Consider the following 20,000-nt stretch of genomic DNA (forward strand, 5'->3'; position numbering starts at 1 on the left):
CGGATCGAGCTATTGAGTATTGGGCCTGCATACTCGCTCATCCGTATCCTTTGCGTACCGCCCCATGGCCCCGTCCTTAGAGTTAATGACTAGTAGGCTTAACTCTTTGTATGTCTGCACCACAGTTCCCGTTCGTTCCGTGCCGTGGCCGGATACGTATTGCACATCGGTATACCTGTCGCTACTCAGGCAACTCGTGTGCGTGGATTGGATCGAGCTCATGGGGTGTGTAGAGATTCCATGTTATAATTGCAAGTCCATATCCACTTTATAGGTTAAAGTCATAAGTTGTGATTGCACAACCATACTTCATAAGAGTTTAATAACTCTTCAACTAACTTTCGTTCTGGTGTCTTGGTATCAAATCGCATAAGACACAAGATTCTACTGGCCAAATAGAATCTAGCACATTGGTTAACCTGGCGCCGCAGTCAACTCATGTGCTTGGATCGGATCGAGCTATTGAGTATTGGGCCTGCATACTCGCTCATCCGTATCCTTTGCGTACCGCCCCATGGCCCCGTCCTTAGAGTTAATGACTAATAGGCTTAACTCTTTGTATGTCTGCACCACAGTTCCCGTTCGTTCCGTGCCGTGGCCGGATACGTATTGCACAACAGTAGATACCATCACCTGACGTATCTAACACACCACTATTGTAACTCGTCGTCGAAGGACCTTTCAAGTGCCTGATGGCCAGGGGAGCTCTTACACGGCACGGAGACACAGTGATGCTCGCCCATCACAGTGTACAACGATCGAGTTTGCTTAAGTGTCTGGGTACCTACACACCAGACACAATGCAATGGCCACGGATCCACACAAGGCACATCACATGCAGAAAGCTTCACCAGATTATGACACATACCACACTCTTGTAACTCGTCGTCGAAGGGGCGTTCAAAGTGCCTTACGGCTAGGGGAGATCTAGCACGGCACGGAGACACAGTGATGGTTGCCCATCAAAGTGTACAACGATCGAGTTTGCTTTCCGCGCAAGCGTTATAAGTGTCTGGGTACCTACACACCAGACACAATGCAATGGCCACGGATCCACACAAGGCACATCACATGCAGAAAGCTTCACCAGATTCTGACACATACCACACTCTTGTAACTCGTCGTCGAAGGGGCGTTCAAAGTGCCTTACGGCTAGGGGGGATCTAGCACGGCACGGAGACACAGTGATGGTCACCCATCAAAGTGTACAACGATCGAGTTTGCTTTCCGCGCAAGCGTTCTAAGTGTCTGGGTATCTAAGCACCAGACACAATGCAATGGCCACGGATCCACACAAGGCACATCACATGCAGAAAGCTTCACCAGATTCTGACACATACCACACACATGCAACTCGTCGTCGAAGGGGCGTTCAAGTGCCTTACGGCTAGGGGAGATCTAGCTCGGCACGGAGACACAGTGATGGTCACCCATCAAAGTGTACAACGAACGAGTTGGCTTTCAACAAATTCTGACACATAGCAAGCGAGCGACCGAGCTACACCGAAGGCAGCCCATGGTTGGTCACTCGCGGACGATCATCAGTAATGATCCTTCCGCAGGTTCACCTACGGAAACCTTGTTACGACTTTTACTTCCTCTAAATCATCAAGTTCGGTCAACTTCAGCCATGCCAGCTGCAGCTCACGAAGGAACCGCGGAAGGTAAGCCTCCAGAAACCTCACTAAATAATCCATCGGTAGTAGCGACGGGCGGTGTGTACAAAGGGCAGGGACGTAATCAGCACTAGCTAATGACTAGTGCTTACTAGAAATTCCAGGTTCATGGGGACCGTTGCAGTCCCCAATCCCGACTAGATGGGCATTTTAGTGATTTCCCGTTCCTCTCGGAATGGGGGCGCCTATTGGCGAGAACACGCTGCGACCCACATTGTAGCACGCGTGCAGCCCAGAACATCTAAGGGCATCACGGACCTGTTATCGCTCATTCTCAGCTTGCTAAACACAAGTTGTCCCGCTAAGCAGGGCAAACGTAGCCGACGACCGCCCGTGAAGGCGCCGCCCGGCTGTAACGTCAGGTGCGCCCGGAGGCGCACTGCTGACAGCGTTCTAGTTAGCATGTTTGAGTCACGTTCGTTATCGGAATTAACCAGACAAATCATTCCACGAACTAAGAACGGCCATGCACCACTACCCTTAAATTTGAGAAAGAGCTATCAATCTGTCTTACCTCGATAAGTTTGGACCTGGTAAATTTTCCCGTGTTGAGTCAAATTAAGCCGCAAGCTCCACTTCTTGTGGTGCCCTTCCGTCAATTCCTTTAAGTTTCAACTTTGCAACCATACTTCCCCCGGAACCCGATTTTGGTTTCCCGGAAGCGACTGAGAGCACCGAATAGGGGTAGCGTCTCCCAATTGCTAATTGGCATCGTTTACGGTTAGAACTAGGGCGGTATCTAATCGCCTTCGATCCTCTAACTTTCGTTCTTGATTAAAGAAAGCATCCATGGCAAACGCTTTCGCTTCAGTTGGTCCTACGACGGTCTACGAATTTCACCTCTCGCGCCGTAATACCAATGCCCCCAACTACTTCTGTTAATCATTACCTCTAGGTTTCTGACAAACCAACGAAATCGTATAAACCGAGGTCATATTCCATTATTCCATGCAAGATTATTCTCGGCCAACGCCAACCCCACGGGGGGGCCGGACGCTTTGTCTTAGCCTGCTTTGAGCACTCTAATTTGTTCAAGGTAAATGTGAGTATCTTGAGCACCATGAGGAGCCCGTGCCGGAGTTAACCGGTAGCACGGTACTCGTTCACAGAGTAACGCCCAAGTACACCATTGTGAGTCGCAGCCGTGAGCGCGCGCACGAACGGCCCCGGCGTGTAACCGGGCGCCCGTGGCGGTCACGTGTCTGGACGGGCAATCAACTTCGAACGTTTTAACCGCAACAACTTTAATATACGCTAGTGGAGCTGGAATTACCGCGGCTGCTGGCACCAGACTTGCCCTCCACTTGATCCTTGTTGAAGGATTTATACTCAACTCATTCCAATTATGGACCATCGTTAGAGAGGTCCATATTGTTATTTCTCGTCACTACCTCCCCGTACTGGGATTGGGTAATTTACGCGCCTGCTGCCTTCCTTGGATGTGGTAGCCATTTCTCAGGCTCCCTCTCCGGAATCGAACCCTGATTCCCCGTTACCCGTCGCAACCATGGTAGTCCTCTACACTACCATCAATAGTTGATAGGGCAGACATTTGAAAGATCTGTCGTCAGTCGACAAGCGACCATACGATCTGCGTCCTTATCCAGACTTCAACTCAAGCCGCCCGGAGGCGATTGGTTTAACTAATAAGTGCACCAGTTCAGCTACCCGCGAGGGCAACAGTCCCGGCATGTTGCATGTATTAGCTCTGGATTTTCCACAGTTATCCAAGTAACTAGTGGTAGGATGATCTTGTGAATTATAGCTGTTATACTGAGCCTTATGCGGTTTCACATTCATTTATGTTTGTACTTAGACATGCATGGCTTAACCTTTGAGACAAGCGTATATTACTGGTAGGATCAACCAGAATTCGTTCCACTACAGACACACACTCGCTTAGTGGGAAATAAATTTCCACACAACTCTCTCTCTCTAGAACCATATGGAATGGCTCTTTGGTGTTGGGTAAGGCACCAATTTGTTGGGGTGTAACGGTCACCACCAACTTTAAGTTTGTTAGGGCACAACGGAAACCACTAACTAAACTTTAGGAAACTAAATTTCCTCACACATTATCTCTCACCATATTAGCACTAGGTGCTATCCACGATTGTACAACGTTTCAACTCTTGAATCGACCGTAGGGCCGCGGAATTGCTTCCGGGCCCCTATTCTCGCTATTAATTGTTCATCTCTTTCAATACATCGAGTTCGTTCCATTGGGTAGTTCGCATGGCGAACGTTTTGATGCAGCCCCCTGGGGGACCACGGCACTTTACACCGGGTATGGTGTATGCGCAACCTACAGATAACAATAAACCCCTTATGCGTGTGTAAACCGATGTTGGGCTGCTCAACATCTTTCACGGTTACATCACTTGCACCAGAACCCACGGTGCCGATTTGGTAATATGTTGTACATTTACTCAAGATGTACGCTTCGGCCCCTTATTCAGGGGCTCAAGCTATTACCAGCAAGAACAATCCTCATCCAGACTTGAACTCGAAACACCCGGAGGCGAACGGTTTAACTAATAAGTGCACCAGTCTTGAATCCATGCGTCGGTGGAAACAATGCCGGCGTGTTGCATGTATTAGCTCTGAACTTAGCGAGTGATTGCCTTGCAGCTGTCATACTGAGCGTAGAGCGTGATTATCGCTCACTTGAACCATGTTGAATGGCTCTTTGGTGTAGGGTAAGGCACCAATTTGTTGGGGCACAACGAAACCACCAACTTAAGACTTGCTTATAGGCATTTCAACGTTTTCAACTCTTAAATCGACCGTGTTTCATTATCATCTCTTCTTCTTATTAAATGCATCGAGTTCGTTCCATTGGGTAGTTCGCGTGGCGAACGGTTTGATGCAGCCCCCCGGGGGGGACCACGGCACTTTACACCGGGCATGGTGTATGCGCAACCTACAGATCACCAATATATTTGTGATCGATAATGCACACTTCTTACACGACTGACCAGTCGACAGCGCTGCCTTCCTATTATGCGTGTGTAAACCGATGTTGGGCTGCTCAACATCTTTCACGGTTACATCACTTGCACCCGAACCCATGGTGCCGATTTGGTAATATGTTGTACATGGTCTCAAGATGTACGCTTCGACCCCTTATTCAGGGGCTCAAGCTATTACCAGCAAGATCAATCCTCATCCGGACTTGAACTCGAAACACCCGGAGGCGAACGGTTTAACTAATAAGTGCACCAGTCTTGAATCCATGCGTCGGTGGAAACAATGCCGGCGTGTTGCATGTATTAGCTCTGAACTTAGCGAGTGATTGCCTTGTAGCTGTCGAACTGAGCGTAGAATGTGATTATCGCTCACTTGAAAGGGTCAAGCCCTTTCGAGTCGTCCGGTTTTTACGCCAGACGACTCGGTTCACCATCTTTCGGGAAGGGACCGTCTCGGTCGCAAGCTGCTCCGGTCCCCAAACAACCTGCGACAAATGATAGGAAATGCCGACATCAATACGTGTTCAGTTTGGTTTATCGCTCATAGGTCTTTTTGACCATCGATCCCTGATTATAACTCTCAATTAAACAGTCAGGAGAGTAAGGCATGCCCATCGATATCTCATCGACAGGCGATACCGCAAGAACGGCCAACGACACATCAGGTGATCGATTATTGCTACGACTTTTGCTTAATCGTTTCCACTCCTTAGAGAAAGAAACCCCCGGGGACCGTCTCGGTCGCAAGCTGCTCCGGTCCCTAAACAACCTGCGACAAATGATAGGAAATGCCGACATCAATATGTGTTCAGTTTGGTTTATCGCTCATTGGTCTGTTTGACCATCGATCCCTGATTAAACTCTCAGTAATCCAGTCGGGAGAGTAAGGCATGCCCATCGATATCTCATCGACAGGCGATACCGCTTGAACGGCCAACGACACATCAGAGGATCGTATCTTGCTACAACTTTTGCTTAATCGTTTCTTCTCCTTGGAGAAAGAAACCCCCGGGGACCGTCTCGGTCGCAAGCTGCTCCGGTCCCTAAACAACCTGCGACAAATGATAGGAAATGCCGACATCAATACGTGTTCAGTTTGGTTTATCGCTCATTGGTCTTGTTTGACCATCGATCCCTGATTAATACTCTCAATTAGAAGGTCGGTAGAGTAAGGCATGCCCATCGATATCTCATCGACAGGCGATACCGCATGAACGGCCAACGACACATCAGAGGATCGTATCTTGCTACAACTCTTGCTTAATAGTTTCCACTCCTTGGAGAAAGAAACCCCCGGGGACCGTCTCGGCCGCAAGTTGCTCCGGTCCCTAAACAACCTGCGGCATCAAATGATAGGAAAAGCCGACATCAATACGTGTTCAGTTTGGTTTATCGCTCATAGGTCTGTTTGACCATCGATCCTAGAATTCAACTTTCGAGTAAGGCATGCCCGTCGATATCTCATCGATAGGCGATACCGGTAGAACGGCCAACGACACACATCTAGGATCGCATTTACTCTTCCTTGGATGGATAACCAATACCCTAGGACCGTTTCATCGCGAGCTGCTCCGGTCCTCAAACAACTCGCGAACCACCGATAGGATGATATTAGGAATGGCCGACTTTCATCCTTTAACTCTCAGTTCTGCTTACCAAAACATAGGTACTTGGACCTTAAAGACCACTATATGTTCCCCGATCGGGGGCAATCGGAACGTCTATCCATCATCAACATCGTTTCACTCATTCCGAACCACCAAATTGGACAGACAGTACCATATTCACCAACCGATTGCTTCAACTTCGCAAACTGTATGGTAAGTTCTACTAATTTCACATCTTACCATCGACTAATAGTGCATAAATCCACTTGGAAATCACTTTTCCTTGGTCCTCGGACCTTCTACGACAACGTCCAACAAATATCCGAAGTCGTTTCCCAACTTAGACCAAGCATTTCGTATCTTTACTTCTAATCGATTTTTTCTCTCATAATTGACGATCAAAATCTAAAAACCACATTTTGAGCCAGAAGCAGTCGTCCGATCGTCCTGGGGGTAGTCTCAATCGATTTAGAAGGGTCCAATTCATAAAGATACATACTCAGTCAAAATCATGCTTCTGGCTCACCTACCCCCTATATAGTAAACGAAAGCGTACAGGCGTGGAAAACGTGCCATTTTTCTCCATCACGGACTTTTTTTTTCTCGTTGCACCGACTCTAGTAAAAAAGTGAAATTTTTTACTAGTTACCAACTTTTGCAAATTATCATCGGATATCACTTTTTATGGTCTATAGTAAGTTCTTATCACGTTTTAGTAGTTTTTGAAAAAAAAATTTTTTTGAACTTTTCAAAATTTTTCAAAACAAAGTTTTTGTAGGCGGTTTTGTGTATGGAGGGTTACTAGTCTCGGGGTCACTGTTTGACCGAAAAACCACTATATATCATTCGAAAGGTAATTTCAAGGGCTACAAAAAATTGTTCTACGGCACCCCCCTCCGACGTCTAGTATTCGAGTTATTGGCCAAAAACCATCACTTGAGCGATTTTTCGTTCAGGGTACCCGACTCTAGTAAAAAAGTGAAATTTTTCTCGATTGACCAAGTGTTGCAAATGACCATCGGATTTCACTTTTTATGGTCTATAGTGAGTTCTGATCACGATTTGGTACTTTTTGAAAAAATTTTTTTGACGCACTTTTCAAAATTTTGCAAAACCAAAACTTTTTAGGCGGTTTTGTGTATGGAGGGTTACTAGTCTCGGGGTCACTGTTTGACCAAAAAACCACTATATATCATTCGAAAGGTAATTTCAAGGGCTACAAAAAATTGTTCTACGGCACCCCCCTCCGACGTCTAGTATTCGAGTTATTGACCAAAAACCGCAACTATAGCGGTTTTTCGTACAGGGTACCCGACTCTAGTAAAATGATGCGATTTTTACTAGTCTAGGAACTTTTTGGTCAAAAAATCAAGTATATGTCATTCGATAGATAATTTCAAGGGCTACCAAAAATTGTTCCACGACACCCCCCTGCGACGTCTAGTATTCGAGTTATTAGCCAAAAACCGCAACTTAAGCGGTTTTTCGTCCAGGGTACCCGACTCTAGTAAAATGATGCGATTTTTACTAGTCTAGGGAACTTTTTGGCCAAAAATCAAGTATATGTCATTCGATAGATAATTTCAAGGGCTACCAAAAATTGTTCCACGACACCCCCCTGCGACGTCTAGTATTCGAGTTATTAGCCAAAAACCGCAACTTAAGCGGTTTTTCGTCCAGGGTACCCGACTCTAGTAAAATGATGCGATTTTTACTAGTCTATGGAACTTTTTGGCCAAAAATCAAGTATATGTCATTCGATAGATAATTTCAAGGGCTACCAAAAATTGTTCCACGACACCCCCCTGCGACGTCTAGTATTCGAGTTATTAGCCAAAAACCGCAATTATAGCGGTTTTTCGTCCAGGGTACCCGACTCTAGTAAAATGATGCGATTTTTACTAGTCTAGGGAACTTTTTGGCCAAAAATCAAGTATATGTCATTCGATAGATAATTTCAAGGGCTACCAAAAATTGTTCCACGACACCCCCCTGCGACGTCTAGTATTCGAGTTATTAGCCAAAAACCGCAATTATAGCGGTTTTTCGTCCAGGGTACCCGACTCTAGTAAAATGATGCGATTTTTACTAGTCTAGGGAACTTTTTGGCCAAAAAATCAAGTATATGTCAATCGATAGATAATTTCAAGGGCTACCAAAAATTGTTCTAAGACACCCCCCTGCGACGTCTAGTATTCGAGTTATGGGCCAAAAACCATTCATACTTGAGCATTTTGCTCATTTTGCCTGTACGGGTACCGAGGACTAGTAAAATCAGGCCAATTTTACTAGAGTAGGGGTCCTTTTTGGTCAAAAAAACAACTTTTGCTCGTTCGATAGGGAATCGATAGGGCAACAAAAAATCGTTCTACGACCCCCCCTTCCGATGTCTAGTATTCGAGTTATGGGCCAAAAACAGTTTATAGTTAATTTTTCACTCGATTTTACACCAAGTATCGCACATTACTCCGGTTCTATACATTGGATCGTCAATCTTTAAGATTTTATGGGTAGTTCCAACTGTTTGCTGCATTTCATCCATACATTACCAACCGATTCAATGTCTGTGCTAGAAGTTATTAGAGGAATAAAAAAATTTACCCTTGGCTTTGGACCGTACAAGTTTACCCATTTTTGGCCCGTATTTGCCCCATAGCTCCGCCGGTATCCAAGATATCGCCACACTTTCTTCTGGCCATGGCTAGATGGCACTTGTGGCTAGATTTCTTCCATGCACCACTAACCGCTACCATGTCTGTGGCCGGAGCTATTCACGAAAGCGCCTCGCGCACTTGGTCGGATTTTTGGTCCAACTTCACCATTTTTGGCCCATATTTGCACCATAGCTCCGCCGGTATCCAAGATATGGCCACACTTTCTTCTGGCCATGGCTAGATGGCACTTGTGGCTAGATTTCTTCCATGCACCACTAATCGCTACCATGTCTGTGGCCGGAGCTATTCGACGAACAACCTGCGCATTTACCTAGGTACTTTTTCGGATTTTTGGTCCAACTTGCACCATTTTTGGCCCATATTTGCCCCATAGCTCCGCCGGTATCCAAGATATGGCCACACTTTCTTCTGGCCATGGGTAGATGGCACTTGTGGCTAGATTTCTTCCATGCACCACTAATCGCTACCATGTCTGTGGCCGGAGCTATTCGACGAACAACCTGCGCATTTACCTAGGTACTTTTTCGGATTTTTGGTCCAACTTGCACCATTTTTGGCCCATATTTGCCCCATAGCTCCGCCGGTATCCAAGATATGGCCACACTTTCTTCTGGCCATGGGTAGATGGCACTTGTGGCTAGATTTCTTCCATGCACCACTAATCGCTACCATGTCTGTGGCCGGAGCTATTCACGAAAGCGTCTCGCGCACTTGGTCGGATTTTTGGTCCAACTTGCACCATTTTTGGCCCATATTTGCCCCATAGCTCCGCCGGTATCCAAGATATGGCCACACTTTCTTCTGGCCATGGGTAGATGGCACTTGTGGCTAGATTTCTTCCATGCACCACTAATCGCTACCATGTCTGTGGCCGGAGCTATTCGACGAACAACCATCGCATTTACCTAGGTACTTTTTCGGATTTTTGGTCCAACTTGCACCATTTTTGGCCCATATTTGCCCCATAGCTCCGCCGGTATCCAAGATATGGCCACACTTTCTTCTGGCCATGGGTAGATGGCACTTGTGGCTAGATTTCTTCCATGCACCACTAATCGCTACCATGTCTGTGGCCGGAGCTATTCACGAAAGCGCCTCGCGCACTTGGTCGGATTTTTGGTCCAACTTGCACCATTTTTGGCCCATATTTGCCCCATAGCTCCGCCGGTATCCAAGATATGGCCACACTTTCTTCTGGCCATGGGTAGATGGCACTTGTGGCTAGATTTCTTCCATGCACCACTAATCGCTACCATGTCTGTGGCCGGAGCTATTCGACGAACAACCATCGCATTCACCTTCTCGTTGCACTTCTTCGGGAATTTGGTGCAACCAAGTTTTCACTATAACTTGGTCATTTTCCGTCCATCGGACATGCGGTTTTGGGTGTCGATACTTGACACCGCGCGCTACAATATGTTCCTCCACGACCATGTGGTCCGATGCTTCCAACAGGAGCTATTCGAGGAGTACCGATTTTTCACCATTAAAAATGCTCGTTTTTGCACCAACTTTTGCCTATAACTCAGGCTGTATCGATCGGATCTTCAATCTTGAAAAAGTTTTGGATAGGTGGCATCAAATGCTACATTTCGTTCTTCCACGTCAACTTTGTCCGATGTCTAGCAAAAAAGTTATTCGCGAACCAAGTCCAGAACCCATGCAATGGCTGCCCACATTGCATACATCACGGCGGTTAACTCTCGTTACTCTATACCGAGGACTTGGTACTTTTTCAGGCATTCGTTGCTACTTCTCGGTTCATGATATTCGTTTACGGTCTTCACTAGGGCATTTGGTGCTCCTTATCGGTTCATGATATTCGTTTACGGTCTTCACTAGGGCATTTGGTGCTCCTTATCGGTTCATGATATTCGTTTACGGTCTTCACTAGGGCATTTGGTGCTCCTTATCGGTTCATGATATTCGTTTACGGTCTTCACTAGGGCATTTGGTAATGGGCTTCCCATCTTTCTACTGATCGATCCATACTCACTTGCGTGCACCTAGCCTAGGAAGGTTTCCTATGGCTTCCCATCTTTCTACTGATCGATCCATACTCACTTGCGTGCACCTAGCCTAGGAAGGTTTCCTATGGCTTCCCATCTTTCTACTGATCGATCCATACTCACTTGCGTGCACCTAGCCTAGGAAGGTTTCCTATGGCTTCCCATCTTTCTACTGATCGATCCATACTCACTTGCGTGCACCTAGCCTAGGAAGGTTTCCTATGGCTTCCCATCTTTCTACTGATCGATCCATACTCACTTGCGTGCACCTAGCCTAGGAAGGTTTCCTATGGCTTCCCATCTTTCTACTGATCGATCCATACTCACTTGCGTGCACCTAGCCTAGGAAGGTTTCCTATGGCTTCCCATCTTTCTACTGATCGATCCATACTCACTTGCGTGCACCTAGCCTAGGAAGGTTTCCTATGGCTTCCCATCTTTCTACTGATCGATCCATACTCACTTGCGTGCACCTAGCCTAGGAAGGTTTCCTATGGCTTCCCATCTTTCTACTGATCGATCCATACTCACTTGCGTGCACCTAGCCTAGGAAGGTTTCCTATGGCTTCCCATCTTTCTACTGATCGATCCATACTCACTTGCGTGCACCTAGCCTAGGAAGGTTTCCCTTTGGTACCGACTTCCATCTACGCACTCGATATAACCTAGGTACTTGGTACCGATGATGGTTAACACTCAAGCATTTCTTGCATCCTGCGTGCAAGGAACCAATTTTCACTTCTTAGGTACGTTTATGGGCCCGCATTTATCCAATATCGCTCCGATGGCCTTTCGCATTATTTCATCCGATAGCCCTTGCCAAAAGCTACCAAAAGTTCCTCCACGGCCATGTGCTCCGACGCTTAGTTTAGGAAATATTCGAAAAAATTCAAAATAGGAAGCATTTTCTTATTGGAAAATCACCTTAAATCGATGGCCATTTTTTGGGCAAAAACTTTAACGTCTTCCCGACTTTGCGGGAATTGCGAATTTTAGGCACCCAGAGAAAATCTTTTACTTTAAGGGGGCGGCCGCGAAGTTGCCCAAAGTCTCGGACACAAAAATTCTCAAGTTCCCCACTCTAGTAAAGCGCCCTATGAGTATCTCCTGGCCCGCGAGCTCTGCGAGCGGGCCAGCTTCGGCGATTTTTGCCTTTTCGCCTAGGCGGTTCTTCTACGAAATTGGTCCACAGCTTTTGCTCAGAAAGCTAGCATTTGTTGCAACAGTTAGGTACTTGGTACCACATTTTGGTATCCATTTGGGCATTTGTGGCAACTACTCGGTACTTTGGCCCACATTTCGCTCTACTCGGGCCTCTATGGTGCTACTTGTCGGTACTTTTGGCCAACTTAGGCCAATTGGGTGCAACTTGTGGGTACTCTGTGGGTACTTTAGGGCATATTGTGTCTTTCGGGTGAACCTTCGCGATACGTCATGGGTACTGATGGCCAACTTAGGAACATTCAGTGCAACCTTTGGGCCTAAGGAAATTTGTCCAACTCTTTGGACTTAGAAAATTTTCTGGACTTAGAAAATTTTCTGGACTTGTAAAAATTTTCAAATGTTCAATTTGGCCCACATTTCGCTCTACTCGGGCCTCTATGGTGCTACTTGGCGGTACTTTTGGCCAACTTAGGCCAATTGGGTGCTCTTTGTGGGTACTCTATCGGTACTTTTGGCCAACTTAGGCCAATGGGGTGCTATATGTGGGTGCTCTATCGGTACTTTTGGCCATGTTAGGCCCATTCGGTGCTATTTGTGGGTACTCTATCGGTACTTTTGGCCATGTTAGGCCCATTGGGTGCTATTTGTGGGTACTCTATCGGTACTTTTGGCCAACTTAGGCCAATTGGGTGCTGCTTATGGGTACTCTATCGGTACTTTTGGCCAACTTAGGCCAATTGGGTGCTATTTGTGGGTACTCTATCGGTACTTTTGGCCATCTTAGGCCCATTCGGTGCTATTTGTGGGTACTCTATCGGTACTTTTGGCCAACATAGGCCAATTGGGTGCTACTTGTGGGTGCTCTATCGGTACTTTTGGCCAACTTAGGCCAACTGGGTGCTATTTGTGGGTACTCTATCGGTACTTTTGGCCAACATAGGCCAATTGGGTGCTACTTGTGGGTGCTCTATCGGTACTTTTGGCCAACTTAGGCCAACTGGGTGCTATTTGTGGGTACTCTATCGGTACTTTTGGCCAACTTAGGCCAACTCAGTGCTTCTTGTGGGTACTCTATCGGTACTTTTGGCCAACTTAGGCCCATTCGGTGCTATTTGTGGGTACTCTATCGGTACTTTTGGCCAACTTAGGCCAACTCAGTGCTACTTGTGGGTACTCTATCGGTACTTTTGGCCAACTTAGGCCAATTGGGTGCTCTTTGTGGGTGCTCTATCGGTACTTTGGGACATATTTTGTCCTTCGGGTGAACCTTCTCGATACCTCATGGGTACTTGTGGCCAACTTAGGAAAATTCAGTGCAACCTATGGGCCTTTGGAAATTGTTCCAACACTTTGGACTTAGAAAATTTTCTGGACTTAGAAAATTTTTTGGACTTAGAAAAATTTTCAACTTCTGTATCTTCTTCATCATGTTCCATTTTGTGGGACTTAGAAAATTTTCTGGACTTAGAAAATTTTTTGGACTTAGGAAATTTTTCAACACTTGTAAAATTTTTGTTCCTTCTTTGAAGAAGAATACTTTCCACTATTAGCTTCTTTCTCTTTTTCTTCTTAGTTGTCTTCTTATTTTCGGTCCGAGAGCGCCGACACTTGTAAAATTATCTAAGTCCGAAGACTTTTGGAATGAACCAAAAGTCAACGAACACAATACATCAACCCTATCAACATCAAGTGGCAACCCGAAGGAAGCGCAGCGGCCAGCCCATGTACAACGCGAAGTTGTAGCATGCAACCAACCAACCGCTAACCTCCAACGGCACTCAATGTATTCGTTACACATGGGCGCACCTGCACCACACTGTCGTGACCATCCAACGAGCCGTCGGTTCGGTCGTGTGTTACAAGCACCCCATCACATAGGCATAGAGTCACCACACAGTGTTCTTCAACACTCTCGTCACATGGTGCAAGTCACGGTACGCACCACCAATGTGCACTGGTTGGCCAATTCCAGCACACACGGGGCGCGCACGCGCAAGCACTAACCACCAAGCATGGGTCGCCTGAGAGGATCGATGCGAACGCATCTCTACAACTTGAAGCTCCCAGCCTGTAGTCCCGTCGTTTGCGGGCGGTCGTAGGTGTCGAAACTAGTGCTATCCACAGTCGGCAAGCTCGTCCACCGGTGTTCCCAACATGTATGGTACTAACACGTGCAGCGCGAACCCGCCCTTTGCGGCCTAGTAGTAAGCGGGGATGAGACGCCAGTGTGCCAATGGACAGCACGGACGGTTCTCGGAGGGTTGTTAGGCCCGCTAGCTTACGACCACCTAATGGGTATAAGAAGCGCTATCAGCTCGGATTGGATACGACCTTAGAGGCGTTCAGGCATAATCCAGCGGACGTAGCGTCATACCATAGTCCGTTCGAACTAGTATTGAGCCAGTGGTCCGTACCTGTGGTTCCTCTCGTACTGCACAGGAATTCCGTTAAGATAGCGACAAACAATGCACACCAGTAGGGTAAAACTAACCTGTCTCACGACGGTCTAAACCCAGCTCACGTTCCCTTGAAAGGGTGAACAATCCTACGCTTGGTAAATTTTGCTTTACAATGATAGGAAGAGCCGACATCGAAGGATCAAAAAGCCACGTCGCTATGAACGCTTGGCGGCCACAAGCCAGTTATCCCTGTGGACGTTCGAGCAGTCGAGCACTTTAGACGTGTCTTCCGTGCGCTCCGCAAATTTGGCGAAAATTTTGTGAAAATATTGTACAGAAGGCGTTTACTTCGTGTATAATCGATCATTTAAGTGGAAAACTGCGATATTTTGGTGAAAACCGGACGAAAATCGGGTTAAAATTAACGATTTTGTGTGTAAACAACTCCTCCATACATTTTGTATGGGGGAAGTTTTTATGTGATTTTACGCATTAAAAGACGTTTTGTGAATGCAAATGCTGACTATTTTGTAAGTGGCCACGGCCATTTAGTGAATAATATCGATTTTGGACGATTTCCGGCGAGTTTGGGTGAAAAACTTTGGTGGCAAAAAAGTGCATACAAAAAACAACAACAACATCAGTGTGTTTTGAAGGTGCACAAAAATCAGGGCCAATTGGTCCGGATTTGTTGTAAATCGACAGATATAGTGCCCCTGAGTGCCCCAATAGCGAAAACCGGATGAAAATTGGACGATTTTTGATAAAAAAGTGCAGTGCAAAAAAGTGCGTGTGGTGCTACCGCTGGGGCACGTGGTCGTGGAAGCCGGTTTTATTACAAAACCCTGAATAACTCGGCCAATTTTCGGTCGATTTGCCCGCGGTTTTCACTGTTGGACTTGTTTTAGTGTGTGCAACACGAATCCGCAATAAAAAATTGGAAAATCGCGAAAAAAATTTTTTGACATTTCTTCGATTTTCCAAATACGACCCAGCGGACAAAAATCGATTGACAGGCAGTTCCCAGGTGACAAATTTTGAATTTGGTCAGTACTGCACGAAAACTGCTCGAATTGCGGAAGGTGGCTAGAAAATTCGGGGAAGTCGAGTAGGGTGCGCTACTGCTCGAAACTGGTCGATTCGACCACTTCCTTCGAAAACAAAACTGCTCGAATTTTTCGAAATTTCCGGAAACGTTCAGAAAAATTCGGAAACGGTCCTGATAAATCGTGGAACGATCTAACGTGACGAAACACCACCTCTCTGAACGATTTTACTGCTCGAATACCATTTCTGCTGAGGTGGTTCTCACGGGGCAGTCCGCTGCTGGCGTCCTCCCGTGAGGAGGAGTAAATCCAGCTTTAAAGCGCGGGAACGGTCGGAAAGTGTCTTTCGACCATGACGGAGCCACGCACGCTCCGGACGAGGCAGGGCAGTGTGGATCAGGCCAGGTCCACAGTAAGCCGACCATCGACATCTACGGAGCCTCGTGTGCTGCTCACGAAGCTGGCAGAAACAACAACTAGCGAGCAGCGACAGGCGGAATTAACGGCAGTAATTGAGCGGTTCCAGGAGCAAGTTGGGGCCCTCACTGCCGAGGTGACGATGCTGCGGGTACAGCTGCAGGAAAGCGAGCGTCGTTCTGAGCTGCAGCAGAAGACGGCGGAGCAGAGGGAGCAGGACCTGCGTGGGGACCTGGCTTTTTTGAGAACGATGCTGCATGAGGAGCGCCAGGCGATGCAGGCGCTCATAGCGCAGACGTTTGGCGTAACCACGCAAAGTCAAGCGCAGCAGCAGCACGGTGAGCAGCAGCAGCAGCAACAACATCATCGCCTGCAGCAGCAGCAGCAGCGACAGCAGGGTGCGGTGACGGCTTCGGTGGTGCCGTCTCCGGACCAGGAAGGCGGCTCCTGGGCTGGGGTGGTGAGCCGTAAGTCGGCACGTCAACCGGCACGCACGCAGCAGCAGCAACAGCGGCAGCGGCAGCAGGGGCTGCAGACACGACAGCAGCAGCAGCAGGGGCAGCAGGAGCCGCAGCAACTGCAGCAGCAGCAGGGATCGGGCATGGAGACGGCTACGGTGGTGCCGTCTCTCGACCACGAAGGCGACTCTTGGACAGAGGTGGTGCGCCGTAAGCCGGCACGCCAGCAACCGGGACGGCAGCAGCAGCAGTGGCAGCAGCGGCAACAATCGCATCAACAACAACCGCGTCGATTGGCCCCACGAAGCCAGGCTGCTAAGCCGAAACAGAGCAGGCCTGATGCCATCGAGGTTGCTCCGGGAGAGGGGCAAACGTGGGCAGATGTTTACCGGCTGGTGCGAACGGCACCAGAATTGGAAAAAATCCAGCAGGCGCTGGGAGTAGGACGGCGGACGACGCGTGACCGACTGGTCATGGACATCAAGGAGGGCGAGAATGCTCAAGAAATCATTGAGCTGGTGCAGGAAGTCTGCACGAAAGCGGAAACTCCATCGTCCGCACGCCTGGTAACTGAGACGGTGGAAATGAAATTCGTCGAGGTCGACCCTTTAGCGGAAGCCTTGGACGTGGCGAAGGCGGTAGAAGGTTTGACGCTGGAGAAGGTGTCGGAGTCTGCCGTCCATCTGACGGAGTTCTGGAATGGCACGCAGGTGGCCTATGTGCGAGTGTCGGCCAGGGCGGCGGAGAAGCTGGACCAGCAGTATGTCAGAATCTCGCACACGTCCTGCCTGGCAACGAAGGTTCCACCACCAACGCGGAACCAGCTGCGATGCTACAGGTGTCTGGAATACGGACACAGGAAGGTCACCTGCAAGAGCGAGAAGGACCTTTCAACAGCCTGCTTCCGCTGTGGCCAGCCGGGTCATGTGACCCGAACCTGTGTAGCAAACATCAGTTGTGCGGTCTGCAAGGGTCCGCATCGGGTGGGACATCCGTCCTGTCCTCGACATTAAAGGTCCTGCAAATTAACATCGGGCGTAGCAGATCAGCGCAGGACCTGATGCTGCAAACGGCACGCGAGCAGGGAGTGGACGTCGTCATTGCCTGCGAATTATACAAGCCGCCGCGGGACAACGGCAGATGGGTGGTGGACGAGGCGCAGAGTGTGGCAGTAGTAGCCACCGGGGCGTACCCCATTCAACGCTTATGGGAATGCGCTCATCCCGGGCTGGTGGTGGCCACAGTGGCAGGGGTCACATTTGCAAGCTGCTACGCCTCGCCGAACATCGGGTTAGCGGACTTCGAGGCCTATCTTGAGGCCGTGGAGATGGCCTTGGTGGGACATCAACATCTGGTGATGGCTGGTGATCTGAACGCGTGGAACACGGACTGGGGGAGTGCCCGCATAACATCCAAAGGGCACACGCTCAAGGGCGTAATCGAACACCTGCAGTTGGAGATTCTCAACCGCGGCAACATGCCCACTTTTAAGGGCAACGGGGTTGCGCGAGAGAGTATCGTGGATGTTTCGTTTGCGAGTCCATCGGTCGCACTAGCGGATTCCTGGAAGGTCAGTCAGCGCTACTCCTACAGTGACCACCGGTATGTGGAGTTTTCCGTGGGCGTTCCTGGAGCACGGACCACACAACGGCAGCGTGCGCTTCAACATCAAACGATGCAGCAGTCTAGTGGTGAGGGCATCGCGCAACATGCGGGAGTACGCTGGAAGACCTCGCTATTCAACAGGGAGCGATACCAGGAGGCGATTGCGGATTGTCGGCTAGCCGAAGCAGACACACCTGACGCGCTGATTGGAGCGTTAACTTCAGCTTGTGACAGGACGATGGCGAGAGTGGGCCCGGCGAAATTCCATCAGCCGCCGAAGCTCTATTGGTGGACCCCGGAACTGGGGCTCTTGCGTCGTGAGTGCGAGGAGGCCGAGGAGAGGCTCGGGGTTGCCACGCAGTTAGCAGATCGCGAGGTGGCAACGGCTCGACTTCATGACCTTCGCAGGCAGCTGCAGCGCGGAATTCAGGAGAGCCGGAACGAGAAGCTTCAGGAGTTGATCGACGGAGTCGATAGTGATGTCTTTGGGCTTGGTTACAAGGTGGTGTTGGCCAAGCTGCGAGGCCGTACCCCGCCGGAGACGGATCGATCGGTACTGGAGCCGATTGTGGATGCTTTGTTTCCGCTGCATCCCCCATTTGAGTGGCCGGTCGTCGAGAGAGCGGCTGACGAGGAGAGGCTTCGCCCTGTTACGGAAGCGGAGGTTCTGGCATTGGCAGAGCGAATGGCTCCATCCAAAGCGCCGGGTCTGGACGGTCTACCGAACGCAGCAGTGAAAACCGCGATCCGAGAGCACCCGCAGGCGTTTGTGCGGGTGTTTAACGACCTTTTGGAACGCGGTGAGTTCCCGCGGTCTTGGAAGGAGGCAAGGCTGGTGCTCGTGACCAAACCGGGCAAGCCGCCGGGCGACCCATCGGCGAGCCGACCACTGCTCCTGGAGGGAGCAGTTCCCAAGCTGTTCGAGAGGTGCATCCTCGAGCGTCTCAATGAACACTTGGAGGACAGTGTTGCCCCTCAACTGTCGCCAGAGCAGTACGGGTTTCGTCGTGGGAAGTCGACCATACAGGCCATCCAGCGAGTGATCGAGCGAGGCGAGTACGCGCGATCGTTTCATCGTACGAATGGACGCGATCCTCGGTGTCTGGTGGTGGCAGCGCTAGATGTCCAGAACGCGTTCAACTCGGCAAGTTGGAGGGCAATTGCGGCGGCACTGCGGGAGAAGAACGTCCCAGCCGCGCTACAGAGGATACTGCGAAGCTATTTCTCTGAGCGCGAGCTTGTATACGAGACCAGCGAGGGACCAGTTCGCAGACCGGTGTCGGCAGGGGTACCACAGGGTTCCATCATAGGTCCTACATTGTGGAACACGTTGTATGACGGAGTCCTGCGGCTGGCGTTTCCGGATGGTGTTGAGGCGATCGGATTTGCCGATGATCTGGTGGTGCTGGCAGGTGGCACGACGCCGCAGACAGCGGCTCAGTCTGCTCAGGAGGCCATTGTTATGATTGGAGCGTGGATGGCGGAACGGCACCTCAAGCTGGCGCCCGCAAAGACCGAAATCATCATGGTGTCCACTATGCGGCAAGGGTACCAGCAGCCAACGGTGGCCATCGAGGGAGTACAGCGACAGCCGACGCGGTGCCTCAAGTATCTGGGGGTGGTTCTGCACGACCATCTGCTGTGGACTCCGCATGTCGAATACGCAACGGCGAAGGCGCTCCGTGTGGCGAAGGGGATCTCCCGGCTGATGCAGAATCACGGGGGCCCAAAAGGAGCGAAACGTCGACTTCTTTCATCGGTGGTGGATTCGACGCTGCGGTATGCTGCCCCGGTGTGGCACGAGGCTACAAACGTTCGGCGGTGCAGCAGGCTACTTAAGCGGGTACAGGCGCAGTACGTGAGGCCAGTCGCCAGGACATTCATATCGGTCAGGTATGAGGTCGCTACGGTCCTGGCGAGCGTTATTCCGATCTGTTTACAGATCCGGGAGGACGCCCGATGTCACCATCAGCAT

The sequence above is a fragment of the Anopheles funestus genome (genome assembly GCF_943734845.2).
Source record: "Anopheles funestus chromosome X unlocalized genomic scaffold, idAnoFuneDA-416_04 X_unloc_31, whole genome shotgun sequence".
In the NCBI taxonomy this organism is placed as follows: domain Eukaryota; kingdom Metazoa; phylum Arthropoda; class Insecta; order Diptera; family Culicidae; genus Anopheles; species Anopheles funestus.